Source organism: Acomys russatus, chromosome 2, assembly GCF_903995435.1.
Source record: "Acomys russatus chromosome 2, mAcoRus1.1, whole genome shotgun sequence".
NCBI classification, from domain to species: Eukaryota; Metazoa; Chordata; class Mammalia; order Rodentia; family Muridae; genus Acomys; species Acomys russatus.
In genome coordinates, this window is record NC_067138.1 from 105,870,277 (window position 1) to 105,893,792 (window position 23,516).

The following is a 23,516-nucleotide window of genomic DNA, read 5'->3' on the forward strand; positions in this document are numbered from 1 at the left end:
TTTACGATATCCAGAAAGCAAAGATGATGGGTAGTCATGTGGTTGCCCTTAAAGATGGCGGCTAGTCATGTGGTTGTCGGTAACAAAGATGGCGGCTAGTCAGGTGGCTTTCCTTAAAGATAGCGCAGAGGACAAATGCTCCACCTGCTCTATCCCGAAGCAACATGGAGGCTGACACGGGTTGTGAGCAACCAGTGGTGGGCAGATTTTAAAATGCTGTCAGGCTGCCATGACTTCTAGCTGCTGTAGCTGCCAGCGCAGGGGCACGATTGTACAGCAGGCTGCAGTAACCAGGCTGCACAGTGTTTTAGCAGCTAGGGAAGCGCTGTGGTACCCAGGAGTACCAGAGACTAGTCCCCAAAACCCCAAGAGCCCGAGGCTAGGATCCTGGAGCTGCAACCTCATGGCAATAGGAGGGACCCAAAATTCGTCACATTCTGCGGTGGCCATTTGCTTACCAGCCGCAATAGACAGTCTGTCAGGAACAGTGATGGCGGGGCATTTGGACAGTAGCCAGATTACTCCAAGTCCAAGGCAGTGGCAGTCCGCTGGTCCACACCGGGGTGCGCCACAAACAGCGCCATGGTGGGGCGGGTGGCCAGACATAAAGCAGAATGGATCACCTGTGCTCCACGCTGGGCTCCAGGAGAGAAGAAAGAAGCAGAAACTTACCTCATCTTAGAATCTAGGTCTGAAGGCAGGGCGGTGATGGGTTCAGACAAGAATGAAGGGAGATATAGAATGAAGTTTGGAACAGAAGGAAATTGTTGTGGGAAGTGTGTTAGACAAAACAAGTTCGGTAGAAAGGACTCCAGACTTAAGACAATTCTGGAAGATCCTTCCCAGTATGGGGGCCACCAATTTAATAATAAGGAATAAGATAATAAGATGCCAGACACCAGATATTAGATTATATGCGATTTATTAAATGAGCATGTGGAGAGAAGGAAAGTGGGGGGAGGGGTACCCTAGAAAGAGAGACAGAGAGAGAGACAGGGAGGGGTGCTGCACGGGTTGGGGGTTAGGAGTGCTGCAGGGGCAGCAGCTCCAAACAAGAGCAAACAAGCAAGAAAAGCAAGCGGCTTTTTGCAGGAGTGAGTTTTTAAGAAGGAAATGGGGAGTCTGTTTTCGGGTGAGTTGGTAAATTCTGATTGAACATGTTAGTCAAATCATGAATTTGGATTGTTGGACCTTGGAGTTTTTCTCAGGAAGGAGTCAGTGGCCAAGGAAAGAATGGACTGGCTTAGGGGGCCCCCTTGAGGAATGTTAACTTACCATTTAGCAAGGGGAAGAAGGGTGAAAAGCAAAACCTGTCAGAGCCATGTTTGCCCGCTAGAGCTCTCCACGACCTCTACACACACTAGAGATGGCTAGGCTCCTTGCAGTTGCTTCAGCCATCTCCCTGTCTTTGCAGGAATGTGAAACCACATATTTGTTATGATTTCATTACTCAAACCATGTATACTTTATTTCCTTGATATTTTGTAAAGTCCCCAACTGCCAGACCAATCAAATTAAGTGTCAGTTAGAAATTCTTTGTCTAGGGAGTCAGAATGATGTGAGGCTGCCCTCCCCTTGCTTCCTACACTGGTTGTTTTTACCTACCTGGTTGGGTTTTGTTACCTACCTGGATGCGGTTTTGTTACCTGGTTGCAGTTTTTCTCATAAAAAGCCTACCTCAGAAGCAGTTTCTGAGTCTGAGCTGCATCCCTGATCATGATCGGTCTTGGGTGTACATTCAATGAACCATCAATGTTTGAGATCCATGTCTGGGTGATTTGTGTAGCTACTCTTGGACTCTAACAGTTTCTGTTGTTGTTAATATCCAGTTTAAATTGTAGTGGTCAGATAAGACGCAGGGTGTTGCCTCAGTATTTTTGTATCTGTTGAGATTTGCTTTGCATCTAGTATGTGGTCAATTGTGGATAAAGTTCCATGAGCTGCTGAAAAGAAATTATATTCTTCTGTTTTGGGGTGAAATTTTTTATAAATATCTGTTAGGTCCATTTGATTTATGACGTCAGTTAGCACCAGTGACCTATCTATTGGTGAAAGTGGGTATTAATTCACCCATTATCACTGTGTGAGGGTCAGTGTGTTATTTAAATGTTTGGATTTTTTTTTAATGAACTTGGGTGCCCTTGTGTTTGATGCATAGATATTAAGAATTGCAATGTCCTCTTGGTGGATTTTTCTTTTGATGAGTCTGGAGTGTTCTTTCCTATCTCTGTTTTGGTTTAGTCTTTGTCAGATATTAAAATAGCTATACAAGCTTGATTCTTAGGTTCATTTGCTTGGAGTATCCCTTTCTATCCTTTTGGCCTGAGGTGAAATCTATCCTTGATAGTAAGGTGTGTTTCTTTGATGCAGCAGAAGGATGGTTCCTGTTCATATTTATTTTGTTGGTCTGTGTCTTTTTATTGGTGAATTGATAACATTGATGTTGAGATTAATCAATGAGCAATGTTTATTGATTCATGTTATTTTGTTGTGGTAGTGTTTTCCCCACCTCTTTTAATTTTCTGTTCTGGGATTATTCATTCCTTGCATTTTCTTAGATGTTAGCCTCTTTAGGTTGAAATTTTCCTTCTTGCTCCTTCTGTGTGGCTGGATTTGTAGGTAGATACTACTTAAATTTGGTTTTTTATCATAGGATGTTCTATTTTCTATATCTATTGTGATTGAAAGTTTTTCTGGGTATAGTAGTATGGTTGGCACCTGTGATCTCTTAGAATTTGTAGAACATCTGTCTAGGCCCTTCTGGATTTTAGAGTTTCCACTGAGAAGTCAGGTGTTATTCTAATAGGTTTGCCTTTATATGTTACTTGGCCTTTTCTTTTGCAGCTTTTAATATTATTTCCTTTTCTTTACATTTAGGGTTTTGATTATTGTGTGCCAATGGGAATATTCTTTCTGGCCCAGTCTATTCGGTGTTCTGTGTGCTTCTTGTACCTTGATAAGCATCTCCTTCTTTAAGTTAAGGAAATTCTCTTTTATGATTTTGTTGAAAATATTTTCTGTGACTCTGGCCTGGGTTTCTTCTCCTTCCTCTAAGTCCTATTAGTCATAGATTTAGTTTGGTTTTGGTTTGGCTTGGTTTGGTTTGGTTTTTCAAGACAGGGTTTCTGTGTATACTTGGCTGTCCTGGACTCACTTTGTAGAACAGGTTGGCCTCGAACTCACAGCAATCTCCCTGCCTCTGCCTCCCAAGTGCTTGGATTAAAGGCATGCACCACCATGCACAGCTTTAGATTTGTTCTTTTTATAGTATCCCAGATTTATTGAATGTTTGGGGCCTAGAGTTTTTTAGATTTAATATTTCCTTTGATGGAGGTATTTATTTCTTCTATCTTGTCTTCAATGCCTGAGAATCCTTCTTCTTCTTCTTCTTCTTCTTCTTCTTCTTCTTCTTCTTTTTCTTCTTCTTCTTTTTCTTTTCTTCTTCTTTCTCTCCTCCTCCTCTTCCTCTTCCTCTTCTTCCTCCTCCTCCTTCTTTTCAGTTCTTTGAGACAGGGTTTCTTAGTATGTAGCCCCAGCTGTCCTGGAACTCACTGTTTAGATCAGGCTGGCCTCAAACAGAGATCCACCTGCCTTTGCCGCCAGAGTGCTGGGATTTAAGGGCATGTCCAACCACCACCTGTCTGTTTCATTAATTTCTGATCTGATTTTTATTATTTTTTTGCCATCTGCTACCTTTAAGCTTGGATTCTTTTTGCTTTTCTTGAGCTCTGAGAAACATCATTAGGCTATTTGAGAGCATCTTTCTTATTAAGATGGACACGCATAACTATAAAATTTCCCCGTAAGATTCCCATGGCCATATCCTAATATTTCTCATATATTCTCATCTCATTTTCATTTGACTCTAAGAATTTCTTCATTCAATGCCTGGTTTCCTCAATGACGCATTTCCTAAGTGATACCGTTCATTTAAAACTGTGTTATTGGTTTGGTCAACAAAATGGCTCAGTGGGTAAAAGTGCCTACTTCATGAAGTTATCCACCCCTGACAGCCTGAATTAAATCCCCTGAACACATGTAAAAGTGGAAGAAGAAAAATGACTTCACAGACTTACCCTCTGGTCTCCACATGCATGCTGTGGTACACACACACACACACACACACACGCAGTGAAATAAAATTTACTTTTTAAAAATACATTGTTGGATTGGGAAGACACTTTGTGGACAAAGTGTTTGCTGTGCAAGTATGCGGAGCAGAGTTCAGCCCCCAAGGCCCACATGAAAGCTGGGCAGGCATGGTGGCCACCAGTAACCGCAGCACTTGGAGACTAAGACAGGGGGGTCTGATATAAGCTAACTACCTAGACTAGCCAGGATTAGTAAGCTCCAGATTCAGTGGACTCCCTACCTCAGTGAATGAAGTGAAGAGAAGTCCAGGAGGACACCTTACGGCAGCCTCAAGTTCCCCCCACATACAAATACCCATGTGTACATGCTTCAATATAGACACACATGTATTCATACATGTAAGTACACATGCAGATACAACACATACGATGCACACATATAGAAAAGTGTATCTTTTGATTTCCAAAATACATCTATGTATTTTCTGAGGTTTGCTAACTTTATTTTTTAGTGGTTTGGGCTTTTCTTATGTGCCCAACTCTTTTTTCTTGTTTAAATTATTTGCAAGGGGTTGGTGAGGTGTCTGGTGAAATATATAGGTGGTTTCTGCTATGCCTGCAGACCTGAATTCCATCCCTAAAGTCCCACGCGATAGGGGAAAGGAAAGACTCCTGGGAGTTGTTCTCTGACCTCCACATGTTTTCTGAAACTCATGGGGATGTGCACGTGTGTGCACACGCATGAGCATACATGCACACACACATGCACACACAATAAATAATAAGTTAAATTTTCTGCCTCAGTATCTTTATTTACATTTTATCCTTCCTTTGAATTCAGCCCATTCTTGCTTTTATTTTGTTTTATGAGGATATTTGTTTGGGAGGGGTCTTTTGAGGTAGGTTGGCACTGTTTGGTCCACTTGCACAGATCTGACTTCAACCTCTCGAGGCTGGGATCACAGGTGTGTGCCACTACGTTCAGCTTAGCTGACTCCCCCATCCCCACCCCCAATTCCTTATAGTGGAAGTTGATATCATAAACTTTTTTCCAAACCCAATAATTTAGTAAAACAGACTGATTATCCTTAATCCAAAAACCTACACACACACACCCAAAAAATTGAGAGCTGACATGAAAAAAAAAAAGTTTCAGGCTTTAGAGAATTTTTGATCTGGGGTTTCCTGGCTAGACATATTGAACTTATAGTGTCTAAGCAAGACTTCTGAAAAACTTCTGGTCTCCACATTTTTGGAAAAGGAGATGGATCCTGAGTAAAGGCCCCTCAGTGCTGCCCATGTCCCTGGTATCCTAGGGAATTGTGTTTTGCATTTTTCACTCAAGCCAAAAGAGTCCTAATTTTGTTTTAATTCTTTGATCCGTGTGTTATTTAGAAGTTATTTTTAGTAAATAGTTGGAGATTTCCCAGGGATCTTTCTGCTTTTGATTTCTAAAATAATTTCATGTGGAAAGAGAACATTTCCTAAAATATCAGAGTTTTTTTCATTACCAAGCTATGGTTATATTTTCTATTTTTAGGGGCAAACTAAAAAAAAAAAAAAATGTCAAAAATACGTGAAGGCTGAATTAGAAACAAAACAGAAAGTTCCAGTTTGTGCTCATTTCTTGCCCTTTATCCCAGAGGCAACAGCAGGGGTTGCTGGTGGGGGATTCCAAATCTGGAGCCAGCCACTGAGAGTCAGTCACATGCTGGCAAACTGTGTGGACAGGGGACAAGGCGTGAACCCACTTTCACACTGGTTTCTGTGGTCCTGTAAGCAATGATGACACCTCAGGTGCTTTGGCTGCCAAGAAGACCAAACAAATGCACAAATGCATCATAAAATACTAAACGCCGACCTGTAGTGAGTCCTGTGCGCGTGTCTGATAAAAGAAATTGTACTTCTGGTAATTCATTTGATAGAACATGGAAGAAACTCAGCTTCCAGAGATCTGAACTTAAAACCCATCAATTCCACAGCTGGCTTTGAAGAGCATCCATATGTAGGACTTTGAGATGTCGTTTGATGAGAGAGTTTTCTTAAATTCATCCTTGGAATGTGACAAGCGGAGCGGTTGGGACACCTATTGCTGCAAGGGACCACTCAGCCACCACCACACGAGGTGAATCCGAAGCTGAAGTCTACGTGAACGTGAGTCCGAGACCTGTGACACACAGACTTCCAAGAAGTGAAAGAGGAGAAAAGACGGGAAATTTGTTTTTGAAACACTCCCCAAAATTTTTGGCATCGATGTCATTACAGCCTAAAACAGTTTTATAAAATCCGCTTTATTGTCTCGACTCCTCTTTCCCTGCAGGTGGCGCTCGTGGGCCGCTGTGGCCCGCGTTTAAGCTCTGTGGTCCCCAGAAGCCAGACACCTTGACTGGTCCAGGAGGTCCAGGAGCGTTTCTGAGTGGGACCGCCGTGCTTTCCTGGGGGAAGATGTTTTCTCACAGTGGGAAAGGCTTTCTTATAGGAAGTAACCCCAGTTACTCGGTAAAGTAAGGGCCAACCCGGAGAAGCCTGTCACATGTCAGAGTCCCTATGCTCCTGCTCCTGCTCAGTGACTTCCCGAGCTCAGGGCCTGCTTGGGGTTGAAGGTGGGGGCTTAGAGGGAGGGTGTGCCCTAGGTAACAGCCAACCAGAAAGCTCCAGAGCCTGATGTCCACCTAGAGCACCTTTGCCTCCTTCTCATTACAGATACCTTGTCGCTAAAGAGCAAAGGTCATCAGAGTGCAGGGACAGGAGGCCATGAGGGACCCTGTGAACACTGACTGTTTGAGACATAGGAGACCCAGAACTTTCTTCTTCCTTCCTAGTCCCTTTCCTGTCTATCCCTTCTTTCCTCCTCCCTATGCCTTGCTTTCTTTCCCTGTTCCCTTCCCTATCTCCCCTCCCCTCCCCTTTCTTTTTCTCCGCCTCCCCGCCACCCCCCCCCCCTTAAATCTTGTCTAAACAATTCCATTGCTTAACCACCCTTCCAAGCCTGTGTTCTTTTCAACTAATCTGATTCCCAGATGCAAAAGCAAAGCCCATGTGGTTTGGGGTTTTTATCAGGCTTGCTGAGAAAGGCTAGCACTTGTTTGCCGCCCTCCAGTGGAGCTGAAGGCCCCTGTCTGCTTTTTTTTTTTTTTTTTTTTTTTTTTTTGTGGCCTCAGAGTCCAGACTCTCTCCCCTGGTCTTCCTCTCACTTTTGAGTTCTGGAGACCACACTGGAATCCAAAGGAAAAGCGATCACCCTAACAGCCAAGAATAATTAAATTTACTAGTTGAATTTTGTTTCAACAAATACAATTACAACATCCAATCTCGTCTCCTGGGGCTTTTTGCATGTCTCAGCAAGGAGGCCTTGGTAACAATGCTCCAGTGATAGAGAAAAATGTTTTCTGCAGAGGAGAAAACCGAGCATACCAGGTGCACAAGTTGCTAGCCATCTCTAAAGGAAACTACACACTTAAGATTGTCCTGGCTAAGTGACGGTTGCATTACAGAAAGTCTAAAATAAACCCAGTGTCACCAGGGAAGGTTATTAAAAGGATAATATTACTCTAATGTTCACGAAGTTTTTAATATCTCTGAATCCCCATACTGTGTGACCAATACGAACACACACAGAGCTACAAATAGCCGACCTTCTAAGAGAAGCTTAAAGAGATAGGGACTCATATTCCGCTCAAAATAAGAAGCTCTGAGTTAGGAGGGGCTGGCACCTAGTGGTGTGATGACACTACCAAAGGCCAAGCTTCCTTCCTTTTCACACTTCCGAGTACAGAATGCTGGCCCTTGCTTCAGAGGCTCTATGATCACTATGGGGCTGCCAGAGCTCCAGGCTTTACCTCCGTTCAAGACCACGAGGCTGGGAAAGGGGGAAGGATGACGATGTTGGTTCCTACTTCCGTTTCAAAGCGGAGGGATACTTTAAGATGGCTCCGTCCGTGTATGCAACGCAGGAAAGCAAACTTTCCCGCAAACGTGAAGACTTCTCTGTTAACAATGCAGCGCATTCATTCATTCAGGTACTCAGTTATTGTGATTTAGTGGATAGTTTACCCCCTTTGCTACAAAGCAAAGTCAAGGTTAGCCTGAGCAAATTAGTGAGACCCTGTCTCAAAACAGTAAGGAAAAGAAAAGAAAGATGTAGCTCAGTGGTAACATACAGCAATTCCCATTACCACTGTGTGTGTGTGTGTGTGTGTGTGTGTGTGTGTGTGTGTGAATGTTTTCCACTTTTTTTTTAAACTTGGAGTTCTTAGCACTTCAGTTAGAATATCAGATACGATATCCTGTGCAGCCTAGGGTAGGGCACTTGGACATTTCCTAAGAAACTGTTGTGAGGGGTCCTAAAGTAAAGTCCTCTCTAAATCACATTTCCAGTCCAAGAATGGCTCAGCACACAGAAACAGTGGAATGGCCGAGCCCATTCTTGTTCGGAGTTGCCTGCTTTCTATGGAGTAGAAGATTTGGTAACATTCACTAAACTAGGGTCTCAGACTAGGGTGTCACAGAAGACCCAGCTGCAAAAGCTGCTGGTCTAAGACCAAAGGTCAACCTGTAAGCCCCACCCGCCCAATGACCAACTTACTTCCTGGAATGCTGGGAGTTGTAGTTCTTGGGAAATAACAAAGCCACATGGGAAAATTTAACGGTGTGGGCAAATGGTTTTGCCCTTAAAAGCCCCTACAACACAAAGCTCATCGCCACTCACTGGGAGTTCCAGAGAGTGGTCTTGACCAACACCCGTGCTGGTCACCGTTTAATTAAAACTTGCTTAAAATTTTTGGCTCAAAACTGTGGAACTGATTTTTCTTTTGTGAATCACTGGCCAAGCCCTGTGGTTCCAGACACTAAAGCTCCCATCTAAAATTCAAGAGATGGAGCTAAGCCCAGAAAACTCCGTGCTACACGGTCTAGGGCAGCTGGCTTCTCATCTGTGAGTAAACAAGGCAGCCTGTGCCTGGGACTGGTCGCCAGGAGGAGTCAGCATTTAACACTTTGCCTGGTCAGAAGCTGAGCTCCAGGACTCACTTCCCTCTGTGGAGACTGCAGCTCTGCTTCAATGGCCCGCATCTCCAGACCAGCATCTCAGCCAGCGCCCTGGCAGTTAGGGTCCTCGAACCGTTCAATAAAGACTTAGACCCAGAAAAGCTCCACACCCTTTTTTTCCATGTCTCTAACTTGGGTTTGAATGTATTAATTTGGCCAAAACCTAAAGGGCAAATCAGAAGGCACCCTGACGGTGTTCTCAGACTCTAGCGACTGGGAAGGGAAAGCGCTCTACTTAGATTAAGAGAGAAGGGCTGTGCAGTAAGGACCTGGCTGCCGAGTTTAGTCAAAGTATTTACATAGCATCCTACTTGGTCTGTAGTGGGAGCCGGGGGGGGGGGGGGGGGGGGAACGGGACACGATTCCTAGTAAAGTCAAAAATTGAAAACAGGGAGAGAATTAATCCAAGAAGCCTTAGAAACTTAGATCTAAATTGATACAGCCTTCTAAATTCAATTTGCTTTTCATTATGAAAAGACTGGGTGACCATATATACATACATGTTGTTAAAGAGACATCGGTATCCATGTGTCTACTGCAGCGCCATTTATAACGTCCAAGATAGAGGATCCATGTAACAGCACGGGGATGGATAAAGAAAGTGTGACAGGTGCACACGATGGCCTACCTTAGTAAGAATGGAATCCTTTCACCTGCAGCGACACGGACTGAAGAATGTGATAAGTGAAAGAAGCCCAAAAGAGACAAAACCATGTGTGGATGCTAAAATTTAATCTCACAGTAGGCAACAGAATAACGGTTACCAGGTCCCAGTGAGGGGATGGGAGAAGGGAGCTTGGAGAAAACAGCTAGCTGATGCCAGGTGCAGCCGCCAGGTGCAGCTGGAGAGGGAAACAGGCTCTAGCATTCTACAGCGCAGAAAGACAGGCGTTTAGTGATCATTAACTGAATACTTGGAGTCAGCAAGCACAGAACCATTAGGTGCTCGCAAAGCATAGAACTAATACATGTCTGAAGCAGTGGGCACACAATTACCCCATCTGACGTCCCTGATGTGCCTGTCTTGGAATGTGTCATACTGTGCCCACAAATAATGCACAATTACTGTGTCTGAAAATATGTTAAATGATGAAAAGATTTTTAAAATCAAAGAAAAATATTAATATATGCACATTAAACCAGCTTACAATTTTCCACAAGCTTTTAGTTAATTTATCTTTGTCACATGGGCAGTCTCCCTGTGGACCACCTGTGGGTGTTAACCCTGCTTGTTAACAGAACTGGATTGAGAAACACTTAATAAATGTGAATAAACATACTTCTGAGCCCGTGTGTGAGGACATTCCCAAGATTATTGGTCTGTGGGTCGGTGAGCTGACTGGGGAAGGGCTGCCCTCACTATGGGGCACTGTGCGGTGGCGTGGGTGCCCAGATGGGACAAAAAGCAATAGAAGAGGAGGCGCGCCCACACCATAGACTCAGTGCTTCTCAACATGTGTGCTCTGATTGCTGCCGCCAACCCATGGACTTCAGACTCCAGCTTCTTCAGCCTGGAAACCCTCAACTCATGTCAACTACTCTCCGGAGACTGGGGCTGCATCATTAGGTCAGTCATCTGGAAGTTTCTAAGGTCTTGAACTGAGCTACTATTGGTTCCTGCAGCCTGAAGATGGCAGCAGTGGGACTATCCACCGCTCATCATAACAAAGCCCCTTTATGATTCTATATTCTATGTGCACTCTATTGGTTTTCCCCCCTCCTCTATAAAATCCTCAATAATATATCAGGATTCTTTATGGGGGTACATACCCCATTATATCCATTTGAAGACCTACAACAGTATGATGATAAGTACCTCTGTTGGTCACAAAGTGTATCAGCTACCTTTGCTATGTAACAAATGGCCCCTCAACCTTAGGGTCTGTGGTGGTTTGAATAGGTGTGGCACCCCTTAGACTCATGTCTTTGCATGCTTACCATAGGGAGTGGCATTAGGAGGTATGGCCTTGTTGTAGGATGTGTGGCCTTGTTAGAGGAAGTATATCACTGTGGAGGTGGACTTTGAGGTCATATATGTTCAAGCCATGTCCAGTGTGGTACACACTTTGCTTTTGTTGCCTGCAGACCAAGATGTAGGACTCTCAGCTCCTTCTCCAGCACCATGTCTGCCTGCATGCTGCCATCCATGCTCCCCGCCGTGATGATAATGGATTAAACCTCCAAAACTGTAAGCCAGCCCCAAGGAAACGCTTTCCTTTCTAAGAGTTGCCTTGGTCCTGGAGTCTCTTCACAGCAATGAAACCCTAGCTAAGACAACAAGTACTTACTTGTCTCCCGCTTCTTCCTATGAATTTGTGTTAGGCTCAACTTTCCAGCTCCTCTGGGAATTGCACGCTTGCCTATACTTTTGTAGTCAACACCGAGCTCAGATGCTGTCTGGTCTAGGGGCCGCAGGCCCAGGGCCTTATCTTTGTTCTCTTTGGTCTTTTGTCCTTGAATGGGCCTGCACAGACTTGGTCCCCGGACAGCAGACTAGGTTTCCAGAGAGAGAAAATAGAGGTCCCTTGAGGCTCCAGGTCAGACCTGGCACTTCTGCTAAACTCTATTATGCAAAACAGCTCACAAGCCCAGACCAGACTTGAGGGAGGCTAATAGCTCTAGCTCTTACCGAAGGAGTTGCAAGGGCGCATTACAAAGGCACGAGTGCTGAGAAGAGACTTGCTGGGTACCACTGAGCACATAGGTAAATCAATGGCGGCTTCCTCCTCCATCTCCAGGAAAGGCTCATCTTTGCATTCATGTGCCAAGCATTAAGTAGGGGGTAGGCTAGCTCTGCAATAGATGGTCTGCAGTTTTGTATAAAATATGAAAGACAGACCAAGGCTAGAGAGACAGCTCAGTGGTTAAGACCACAGGCTACTCTTGCAAATGACGCAAGTTCAAGTCCCAGCTCCCACATTTGTCAGCTCACAACTGCTTGGAACTGCAGTTTTGGGGGAGCCAGCATCTCTGGCCTCCAAGGGCACTCATGTTCCCATGCACACATCTATACACAGATGCACATGCCAACTCATAATTAACATAATAAAAAATGTAGCTGAGCACGCTGGCTCATACCTGTAATCCCAGCACTCTGTGAGGCAGAGGCAGGTGATTGGTGTGAGTTCGAGGCCAGCTTGGTCTACAAAGCAAGTCCAAGAAGCCAAGGATACACAGAGAAACCCTGTCTCAGAAAACAAACAAACATCCAAACAAGACCTGCCACCAACAAAACCAAAAGCAAAAATAACAACAACAAAAAACAATTTAAAATATGCTTCTCCTAGATAGGCTAGAGCAACTTATTTCAGGGTTTTAAGCCAGAGCAAACTTTTCTTGCTGTTTGGCAAAAATGAAGCTGTTTCCATCTTACACTGTGAATATATTTAAAAATCAACCAGAATATAGAAATTTGGAGATCTGCCTCCACCACCACCACCACCCCCCGCCTTTAAATCAGTGGTTCTCAACCTTCCTAATGCTGCAATCCTCAAGTTGTGGTGACTCCGTCGCCCCAATCATAAAATCATTTCATTGCGACTTCATAACAGTAATGTAAACATTTGATATGCAAGCTATCTGATATGCAATCCCCAAAGGAGTTGAGAAACGCTGCTGCAGATGCTATGTTCCACAGGGGCTGAGAAACCCTGCTGCAAATGCTATGTTCCATGGGGGTGAGAAACCCTGCTGCAAATGCTATGTTCCATGGGGGGGGGGGAGGCTGAGAAACGCTGCTGCAGATGCTATGTTCCACGAGGGGTTTGCTGGTTCTCCTTGCTGCTGGGTGTCTTGTACCTCATACCATCTGCCATATATGAAGCGCTCAAGCCATATTTGAATGCTGATGTATCCCTGTACCTAGTGCCTCGTGGGCAGGAAAGGCAGGTCAGATGACAGTGTCCTCTCACACACAGCATAGTTTTTTTTACTGTTTATTTCTTCTTTTCTGATATTATTGAAGGAGAAGAAGCTGTGAGAGTGGATTGATGCAGTGACCATGTGGTCAGCTACACTGGCCAGCAGATGACGGAATAGAGTTGGGAATTGCCTCGGATGCTCGGATGGTTGAATAAACAGGTTTGCAAATGAAGGACTACGGCAGTCACAGCAGGAAACAGGCAAAAGCAGCCTCTGCAGTTTATTCTTCCGGAACTAAAAGCCTGGGTCCTCCTTCCAGTGACTTTGAAGTTGCCTTCAGCTAGATCTGGACCAACAGAGAGCACTAAGGTTGTGGGCTTGTTTTTGTATTTGTTCGCTGACTGTGTTGCAGTGTTGGTGCGTACGTGGTAAGGAACACAAGGCAAGAGAAAGAGCTAGTCGTCAGGTGATGAATGAGAGAAGTGAATGGGGACCAGCCAGCGCAGGTGACGGGCAGACAGGCCGAGTGGGTGGGCTGAGGGAACCGCAGCGGTGTAAACCGGCAAGGTTTGCTGAGGACCTAAACTCACCGCAGCAAGTCAGTCACATCCTCTGCTTGGGATGCATTACCGACGGGGCTGTTTATTTAAATGGTGAATTGAGAGATCTAGGATGAGAGACACGAGGTAAAGGTGCTTTCTGCCAAGGCTCACAATCTGAATTCAATCCCCGGGGGCCACAATGATGGAAGGTGAGACCCGGCTCTTGCAAGTTGTCCTCCTCTCTACACACGGGCACCATGGTACATACACCACCACCCATAGACACAACAAAGATAAGCAAGTAAACAAATGTAAAAAGAAGAAAAGAAAGAAACCAGGACGAGGAGAAATTTTGCTTAATTGGGAATCTTACAGGCGCACTGGCTCTTTCGTTTTAGGATCGAACAATATCCATTAATTTTATCTCAAATGGAGAAAACTGTATTCTGGAATCAACTAGACTCAGCTCAAAAGTGCACTCCACCGATTCTTGGCTGTGTGGGTTTTTAAAACTCCGTTTCACATCGTAAACGGAGAAAATAATAGCGGTGTCCACTGAGGTCTTGCAGTTAGATGATCCATAAAGTCCGCCGCCTATTGGTGGGTTCAGAAAATGCCAGCCAGAAGGGCGGGTGCAGGAGGGAAATCTGGCAGAACAGCTGCCTGGCATGCCTGAGGACCTGGGCGTGCCTAAGGACCTGGGCTCCATGGCGGCGAGTTCTGAAGAAAGAAAGAAAAAATTTAAAAGGAGAGTAACGGTGAAGGAGAGGGAAAGAAAGGAGTGGGGAAGGGAAGGCGGAGGGAGGGAGAGAGGTTTGTGTTGCGTAGAGGAATGGTCGTAAGGATTATATCAGAACGTGGTAGAGGGAAAAGTAATAAAATGAGACCCTTCGTTACTCAGAAAACTCAAGAGGAGCAAGGCAGGGAGTATCAAAGAAAAGTGGGGTCGGAGGAACCCCTTTTACCTTCCCTCCTGCAGGCGCTCTTCGCCCCAATCAGAAACCGATATTCCTTCTCCTCTGAACAACAGTGTGAACTGCCCCTCCCTCTTCCGCAAGGTCTGTTCTGCTTTCCCGAATTTCCAGTGTTAGCATACCTGCCCTCAGGCTGCCTAGCAACTTATGATGTCATCATAGGCCACCTACCACCAGATGCGTCCCCCTGCCCAGGATATAAAAGAACAGGCCCACCTCATCTCTCTCTTTTCCTTTCTTCCTGTTCTGTCTGTCCATCTGTCCATCTGTCTGTCTGTCTATGTGTCCGTCTCTCCCCTTTTGGGTGGCCATCCCCCTTTCCTGCTCTCCCCATGCTTCTACAATAAACGTGTCCATATCATTTCTGTTACCTGGCATCCCATTTTTCATTATTTACACCCAGCATTAATACCAAGGTTGTGAGGAGCACACAGCCAAGCCTTCTGCTCATCCACAAAGAAAAGGCTGGTTCTAGAGCCCACAGGCACAGCTAAGCGCCCAGACTCGCATCTGAGCCCAGCCACTATTGGCCTTGTACTGGACCTCTGGTGCCCAGGCTCCTCCTCTGGTAGCTGAAAATAAGAATACTGAGGGCTTCATGGGAGCCTGTGAGGATTAACCGACTTAACAATTCTAGTGGCCAGAACCATAGCAGTGTGATCCAAGTAGACCCTAGTAGGGCACTATACCATGTTGCAGTTGGAGGAAGCTGTGGGCAGTCAGGCCTCCTGTGTCCCTGTGCTCTTGCAGCCCAGCAGAGGTATCCTGGCATTTTGGGTGCCCCACAATGGATGGGAGGAGGCGACAATGACCACACTTGCCATTCGTCAGCTAGGCTTGGTGACTCTTGCCTGTAACTCCAGCCTCCCAGAGGAGGCTAAGGCAGGAGGATTGCTACAGGTTAAGGAGCAGCCTGGGCTGCGGAGTGAGTTTCTGGCTAGGCTGGGTTACAGAGTAAGACCCTGTTTCAAACAAGCAACAAGAGTTCCAAATAATCCTCGGGTTCACAGTTCATTAGGAAGAGGCTTCCAGTTGCTGAGACTGGATAGCTAATAGGAGACATTAAGAATCTCTGTTGAGCCAGGCGTGGTGGTGCATGCCTTTAATCCCAGCACTCAGGAGCAGAGGTAGGCAGATCTCTGTGAGTTCAAGGCCAGCCTGGTGTAGAAAGCGAGGCGAGGACTACAAGAGAAACCCTGTCTGGAAAAACAAAAAAAAAATTAAAAAAAAAGAAAAGAAAAGAAAAAGTCTGTTGAAGCCAGGCACAATGGAGCACGCCTGTGATCCCAGCACTCCGGGAGGCAGAGGCAGGTGGATCTCTGTGAGTTCGAGGCCAGACTGCCCTACAAAGTGAGTCTAGGACAGCCACTGTTACACAGAGAAATCCTGGATAAAAAACGAATATACAACAACAAAAGATTAGAGCCCAGGATAGAGGCTGCATAGCTCTTGGAGCATCAGGGAGATTTAAGCACCAGACAGCTGCCTCTGCAGGGCCCTGCGATGCCCCACCCCCAAGCTTCAGCTCTGACTTGGGACATGGATATCTCATCTGCTCGCCTCCTCCTCTGCCAGCCTGGTGACCTGGCAGACTGCCAGCCTATCAGCCAGAGTATTTGGGGAGGCCTGATTCTAATCAATTTCTATTTCCTGTAGAAACAGGTTTTTTCAGTGGCTTTGTAACGCAAGCGCTTTTGATCACATTAGGACTCTCTGTGGCAGCCAACTTGGCAGCTTGTGTGCAGATTGCCTAAATGGCAGATTGTTTAGCCTTTATTACAATTCAAAGCCACCAAAGGAAGAGGGAAGGAAGAGAAGAAAAATGAAAAAGTGAAAGGAAAGAAATAATAAACCAAGCCCCGTGTTATATAATTGCATAAAGCAGTGATAATTCTCTTTAAGGAAAAATCAATTCCTCCTCTCACCTGTCCTATCTCTGTCTCTTGAAATGCAATTTCTCTCTCACAAGCACTAGTGTACACACACACACACACACACCACCACCACCAACAACAACAACATGGTTTAGTGAATAGAGTGAGAGAACCCTCAAGCAACAAGCTCCAACTTGTAATCTTTTTTTTCCTTTGTCTTCCCCCTGCCCCATCATATCTTGTATTTGAGGAGAGCTGAAATAGTGAAAAAATCAAGAAAACCCTGAAGTGAAAATGTAGATTGAAAGACCTCAGTGATAGGAAGAGAAAAGTGGCTGGTTTTGAGTAAATGAGAAGATGCAAAATCAAATAAAAGGCAATAAGAACCAGAACACTGGGCCAGCTAGATGGCTCTCCAGGCAAAGGTACTGGCTGGGAATCCGAAAGACCTGAGAGTTCAATCACTGGCATCCACATGGCGAAAGGAGAAAACTAAATCCCACAGGTTGTGACACACATGTGTACACACACACACACACACACATGCATGCGCACACATACACACATGCACACAAATAAACACATTAGTACACACATAAATAAATGACTTTAAAAAGAATCAGCCTATTAAAATATTTGAGTTAAGGGGGGTATTGGGGACTATGGAATTTGGAATTAAATGAGTTTAATGATCAGATAATATCTAGTTCAGTCACATATTCTTAAGCCTGGTTTCTCAGCTTGATCAAACATTTCTGCCCTGCCTGCTCCTCCCATGCTGTGAATGCATTAATCTCACAGTGCCTTCAGAGAGTCCCTGCAGGCCGCCCATTTGGTTCCCAGGATGCCTTCCTAGCTGTCCAAACTTGATTGACGCATGTTCTACTCTCGGGGCTATGTGAGCTAACTGGATAAGCTAGTGTGTGTTTACAGACTGCAATGTGTCCGTGCTATGCTTGAATTGCTCTAGAGGAAAGAATACATATGAAATCAGGAACTCTGGGTGCCTATGCAAGCATGTTGCAGAGGAGTTCTCTGAAAGAACTGTCCTCCTGGGTTCAGTCACGTGAGCTCCATGAATCACTTGCCTTGGACCTGGTCATGTTGGACATACTTTATCACCAAGGGCAAACACTGGTTTATGGCACCTACAGCAAACCTCAGTGTTCTCAGTAGCCAGGGACCAATGGGCTGAAATGTCCCTGGATCCCACCAGCTATGCACTCCAGCAGGGAGAGATTGCTGAGAAGGTAAGCCACTGAATAAAACCAAAAGTGTGAGCTTGTCTATGCTGCACGGCCAAAGGATTTTAATGGAAACAGATGAGAAGACAGAAGCTTTAACCCAACTGCACAGTGAGTGGCCTCTGCGCTCCATCACAGCCTTGGTGCGGCTTTGCATTTAAGCTTATAAAATGGGCTTCTTGACACCCATACTTCAGTCTCCTTGGGGGAGTGAGGAATGGTGGTCAGGGGTCATCATGCACATTCACGGAGCTGTGAGAGACAGAGACGGGGAAAGAACCAGAAAGCAGACTCCTGATGCTGGGTATGAAAGCGACCTTGTAGAGAGGAAAATGTGCTTACCTGGCTTGAAAGCTCCCAGAAGATTCAGGAGTACATGTGGGTCCTGGACATTGATTAGCACCTCTCAGCATTACTGATCATAAATTTATTGAACTATAGGCTCCCCAGCCTCAACTGCTTCCAGAGTTGTTGGTTCAGCAGTTAGAAGTCGCCAAAATGAATGTTTTCATTTATTTCTTCTAAATGACAAATAAAAAGTCTATGTTTGTATTGTACATTATGCTTTGCTATATTTATATATCCTGAACTCTGTGACTCTAGCTACTTAACACACCCACTCCCTTGCACACTTGTCACTGTTTTTTGATAAAGATACTTAAACTGTATTCCCGGTCCTTTGAACTGATTCTTCTATCTGACAGAAATTTCATAACCTTTGACCAACTCCTCCAGAACTTCCTGCCTGTGCTGACATCTACTCTGCTGTCTGCTTCTATGAACTGGGTGTTTAGATTCTGCATGGTGTTTCTGTTTGTGTGCCAGCTTATTTCTCTTAGCACAGTGACCTCTAGGTTCATCGATGTTGTGACAAATGATGGGATTCTTTTCTCTACAACAGTATCCTGTTGTATTTGTCTACCATATTTTGTCCACTCTCCAGCTGATGGACACTTGTGCTGCTCTGGGTTGGCTGTTGTTGTAAGTGCTTCTGTGAACATGGCATGTAGACTTGTCTTGACACGAAGCTCCCCAAGACATCAGCTGCTGGAGCATGTGACAGCTGTTTGGGGCTTTCAGGAGCCTCTATGTTGCCGTCCATCATGACCCTACTAACCTACACTCCTACCAACGATGTACAAAGGTTCCCTTTTCTCCAAGACTTAATTTTCTTCTTTCTGGTAACCGCTGTTCTGATGGAGTGAAGTGGTATCTAGGAGGGGTGTTAATTTGCAAGAAACGCACATTGCAAACAACTGTTCCAAATAATTCTGAAATAAGTATGTTTAATGAGTACTAATTTTTAAAAAATTAAAAATTACTGAGCTAGATAAAATTCAATTACTGGAAATATATATGGCTCAGTGGTTAAGAACCCTTGGTGCTTTTGCAGAGAACCAGGGCTTGATTCCCAGCACCTTCATCAGGTGGTTCACAACTGCCCATAACTCCAGTTCTAGGGCAGCCAATGCTCTTCTGCCCTCCCCAGGCAGCTGAAGGCATGTGACGCACACACGTGCACATACGTACATACACATAGATTTAAAAAAATGAAACAATATTTTAAAAAGAAATGTTGTTAGGCGTTTTCCATGAGGCTAACCACTGAAGAACTAGGACTCAGGAGGTCCTTCCACCCTGTATGAGAGAGAAATGCCACAACAGAGAGGTGCAGCCAATGGATTGTGGACAAGGGTGATATGTGGTGAGGGGTGGGGGCTGAACAAGGCTGTGAGAACTCAGCTCTGAAGAAAGAATAGAAAGTCTATCAGAACAGGAGATGATAAGTGTAGCATACTCTAAAACACTGAGAGCAAGAAGCTGCCGTGGAAGCCTGAGTTAGGGTTGTGCCACTATGGTGTCCCACAGAAAGCTCAGTCACTGGGTTCTGGGGACATCTAGTGTTCAGTTCTTGGCTCTGCCACCATCATTGTCAGCAAGATGCATGAGTTAAACCAGGTCTGTCTCAAATCTTGAAATAAGATAACAGTCAGGTTTGCATCCACAGAAGTGCTCCATAAGTGTTAGCATTATCAAATACTCTACAGTGTCTAATGCTGAGCCAGCTCTCAGGGCACTGAGTCTTTTGAATCTCTCCATAACCTTGAGAGGCAGCCAGTATGACTAATCCCGTTTTACAAAAGTGAACGAAACTGAAAGAGGATAAGAAATCCATACAGGCTAATCACAGTTTAGTTTTGAACCCAGGTCTCTTAATCTCTAACATAATCTCTTAATCTCTAGCATAATCTGTCCTTTCCCTTACAGCAAAACAATGAAATCGGATTATAGAAGCTTTGAGCATGGAATTCATAAATCATGCGGAATTCTGCATACGAGAGGGACTATTGCAACAGAGAATGGGCATGCTGGAGTAAGTGATGCCAAAAGATGAGAGTCACCTGAGGTGAGTGGGAAATGGACCCCCTGAATCTTGAGAAGGAGGAAATCAGTTGGTAACAGCATTTGGGGGAGAGTTCGGTTTTGTTTGTTTGTTTTTGTCAGCTTGACACAGCTAGAGTCATTTGGGAGAAAGGACTTTCAATTAAGAAAATGCCTATAGGCAAGTCTGCAGTGCATCGTCTTGATTAAAGACTGTTGTGCGTGGTCCAGCATATGGTAGGTGGTGCAGTCCCTGAGCAGAACGTCCTGAGTTGCACAAGAAAGCTGCTGTAAGCCAGTAAGCCGTGTTCCTCTATGGCTTCTTCTTCCGTTCCTGCCTCTAGGTTCCTGCCATGCGTTTCAGCCTTGTCTTCCCTCAGGAATGGAGTATGACATAAGAGTTGGAAGCTGAAACAAACCCTTTTCCCCCTAATTTGCTTTTGGTAATGGTGTTTTATCACAGCAATAAAACCCCTGATTAAAAAAAAAAAAAAAAACCAGGTAAAACAGAGCTGTAGCACAGAGAGGTTTGTGAGTACAGAGGAAACAGAGGAACCATGGGTGGAAAAAAAAAAATAGGAATGAATCTTAACAAGCAATCAGAGTCAAAACAAAATGTTTAGAATTGTATTATTCCTAGCTGCTGTTTTCACTCTAGCTCCTGGGGTCAAAGGCTGGTAAAATTAATTTCTGTTACTTTCTCAATTCTGCATGACCTAGCATTCTTTCTGCAACTTTCCACGAAATTTTCTATTCGACAAGTGCTGTGGTCATTGTGTTTTTGTTTTGTTTTGTTGTGCTTTTGTTTTTGTTTTTACTATTTTGCAGATTAATGTTCAAAGTCTTAGCACTTAACTCTGAAAAGTGACATGTGGGACTGGCTCTCAGGGCCTTGGTGGTGAGGAAAGCTGTTCAGCATTGGAAGCACTAATATCTCTCAAGTAAAAGCATTGATTGGGAAGGCTGAGTAGACAGACTTAATTGAGGTAATCTCAGAGACGTCTGCTTCACATCCTGGGTATAAAGAGGAAGATGTTTTATGCAGTCTGTTAATGTCAAAACTAAATGCCACAAAACTGCACTCTGGGAAACTCTTTTCCAGAATCCCATCTATTCCATTATGGGCTATTCTTTCATGTGCGTCAGTGCAGGTCCCGTTGCACAGCCAGGCTTAGGGTTAGGTCAACTATAGGTCAGGAGGTGGAGCAAGCAACCAGTTGACAAGGGTAAACAGGAAAAAAACCACAGAGAGTGAGAGTAATTCAGGAGGATGGATAAAGAGATGCACAGGAAGTAGAAAGGAGGGACGTTTAGTGTGAGAGGTTTTTTTTTTTCCGGTTGTTTTGTTTTTGAGACAGTATGGAGAAAGAGGGCTTCTTTTGGGACATTGGCTGAGGAGGAAGGTCAGCTGGGTGCTTTCTATGCCTCTTTGAGGTAGCAGGCTTCACCCCAACATCTGGCTCCCTATTCTATTTTTCAAGACAGGGTTTCTCTGTGTCACCCTAGCTGTCCTGGGCTCGCTTTGTAGAACAGGCTGGCCTCGAACTCACAATGATCCACCTGTCTTTGCCTCCCAAGTGCTGGGATTAAAGGTATGTACCACCATGCCCAGCTGGCTTCCAAGTCTTTATTGGTAAAATTGAATGACTGAGATTTTGTTAAAAAACAAAAATAAAAACATTTATTTTTATTGTTTTTGGGCTTACTGAAGAACGTGGCCTTTACGGGTAATTTTTAGATAACTTGTGATAAAAAATGTTCAAACAGCAATGAGGTAGCTGGATCAGAAAGCAAAGTCACCTTCATATCTCTGTCAAAGGTCAAAGGTCATCAGCAAATGAAGTACCATCTAGAAAGCTCAGGCATGGGCACCTCGACTCTATATGTTGTTACCTTTGAAAAGGTCTGAAGGACATCCCAGCGGCCCACTCAGTAACCTATGTTCCTCTTCCGTAACAGCACAACACAGACTGCACTGACAAAGATCTGCTCCGTTGGCCTTCAAAGACCCTTTCCAGGCCATGGGAGTCAATTTAAACCATTTCCCCAATGAAGGGTATTAAGATTTATTTGATTTTGCTCCTTAAAAGATACTTACAGGGCAAAGATGTAGCTCAGTTGGCAAGGTGCTTGTCCAACATGCACAGACCCCTGAGTTTAATCTCACCTCTGCATAAAGCAGGTATGGTGGCCTGCCGTCCTAGAACTTGGGAGGTAGAGGTACATACAGATGAATTTGAAGTTCAGAACTATCCTCAGCACATAGGAAGCTTGAAGCCAGATGTGATACGTGAAATCCTATCTCCAAAATAAAAATACCTTCATCACTACTCATGGCTTGTGTGTCCTTGTGAAATAGTGTTGATATAAGAAAACTAAAAACCGGGCTGGAGAGATGGCTCAGAGGTTAAGAGCACTGTCTGCTCTTCCAGAGGTCCTGAGTTCAAATCCCAGCACCACATGGTGGCTCACAGCCATCTATAATGTGATCTGATGCCCTCTTCTGGCATGAAGCTGTCAATGCAGATAGAGCACTGTATACATAAAAATAAATAAATATTTTTAAGAAGAAACTAAAAACTGAGTTACTTGAATCAAAGAAATATTTGTCTTTTACTTTAGGGATATTTAAAAGGCCTAGCTGCCCCTCTAAAGTCTCATCTCAATGTATCCTTCAACAGATTTTGATGCATTTCTCAAATCCTTGCAATCACTAAGTATTGCTAATTTAAAAAATTTCTTCCAGTGGGATCAATTCATTGATCCATGCAATACATAGGTGTTACATACCTCTCACACACAGACACATTTCCAGCTCCACGAGTTTTTTCAACATATAAAAAAAGGAAGTCTCTATCCACATAAGTAACTTTGCTTATAAATATGATAACAAAAAAGTCTATCCTGTGTATAATAGGAAGGCAGTAATAACCGTTGTGAAGAAAACGGCACAACAAGGTAATCCTGTGCCATGCAGCTTTCTCTTTCCCCTGGTGCTGGGCTAGAACCCAGGGCTCCCAGCATGCCGAGCATGCGCCTTCCCACTGAGTGATGCCTTTCCATGAGAATGTTACATCATACCTTTTGGGACTCACATGTGAGGTGCTGACCTCAGCCACTGGACTCCAAACTGCTACAAGCTTGACAGACACCAGTAGCTCAGGCCCTGGCAGCTGACCCTCAGCCTGTAATGGGACCACACCTATTTAGCACAGTGAAGCCTTGTCTACCAACAAGCTCACGGGCCTGGGCATGGAACATGCTATGCCTTTGCTGATCTGGTGTTAAGTTGGGTGAGCTCTATCTCAAACTTCTCTGACATTTGTTTTTGCTTTTGTGCTAGCTCTTAGCCAGACTTCAATACTAGGACCCCCCAACAGGATTATACCAAACTTGCCCTGTGATTTGTGTATCTCATCTATGAGGTGTGCTCTCTCTCAGATGTGTCCATTGGATCCTCCCTGTCTCTAAGCATGGGAAGACAAAGTGGGAGGACCTCTGC

General features: G+C 44.6%; 1 pseudogene; it reads left to right on the forward strand.

Moving 5' to 3' along the window:
- Positions 1-229: 229 nt before the first annotated feature.
- The window catches only part of LOC127199049 (heterogeneous nuclear ribonucleoprotein K-like), an 80,071-nt pseudogene continuing 56,784 nt past the window's right edge, over positions 230-23,516 (forward strand).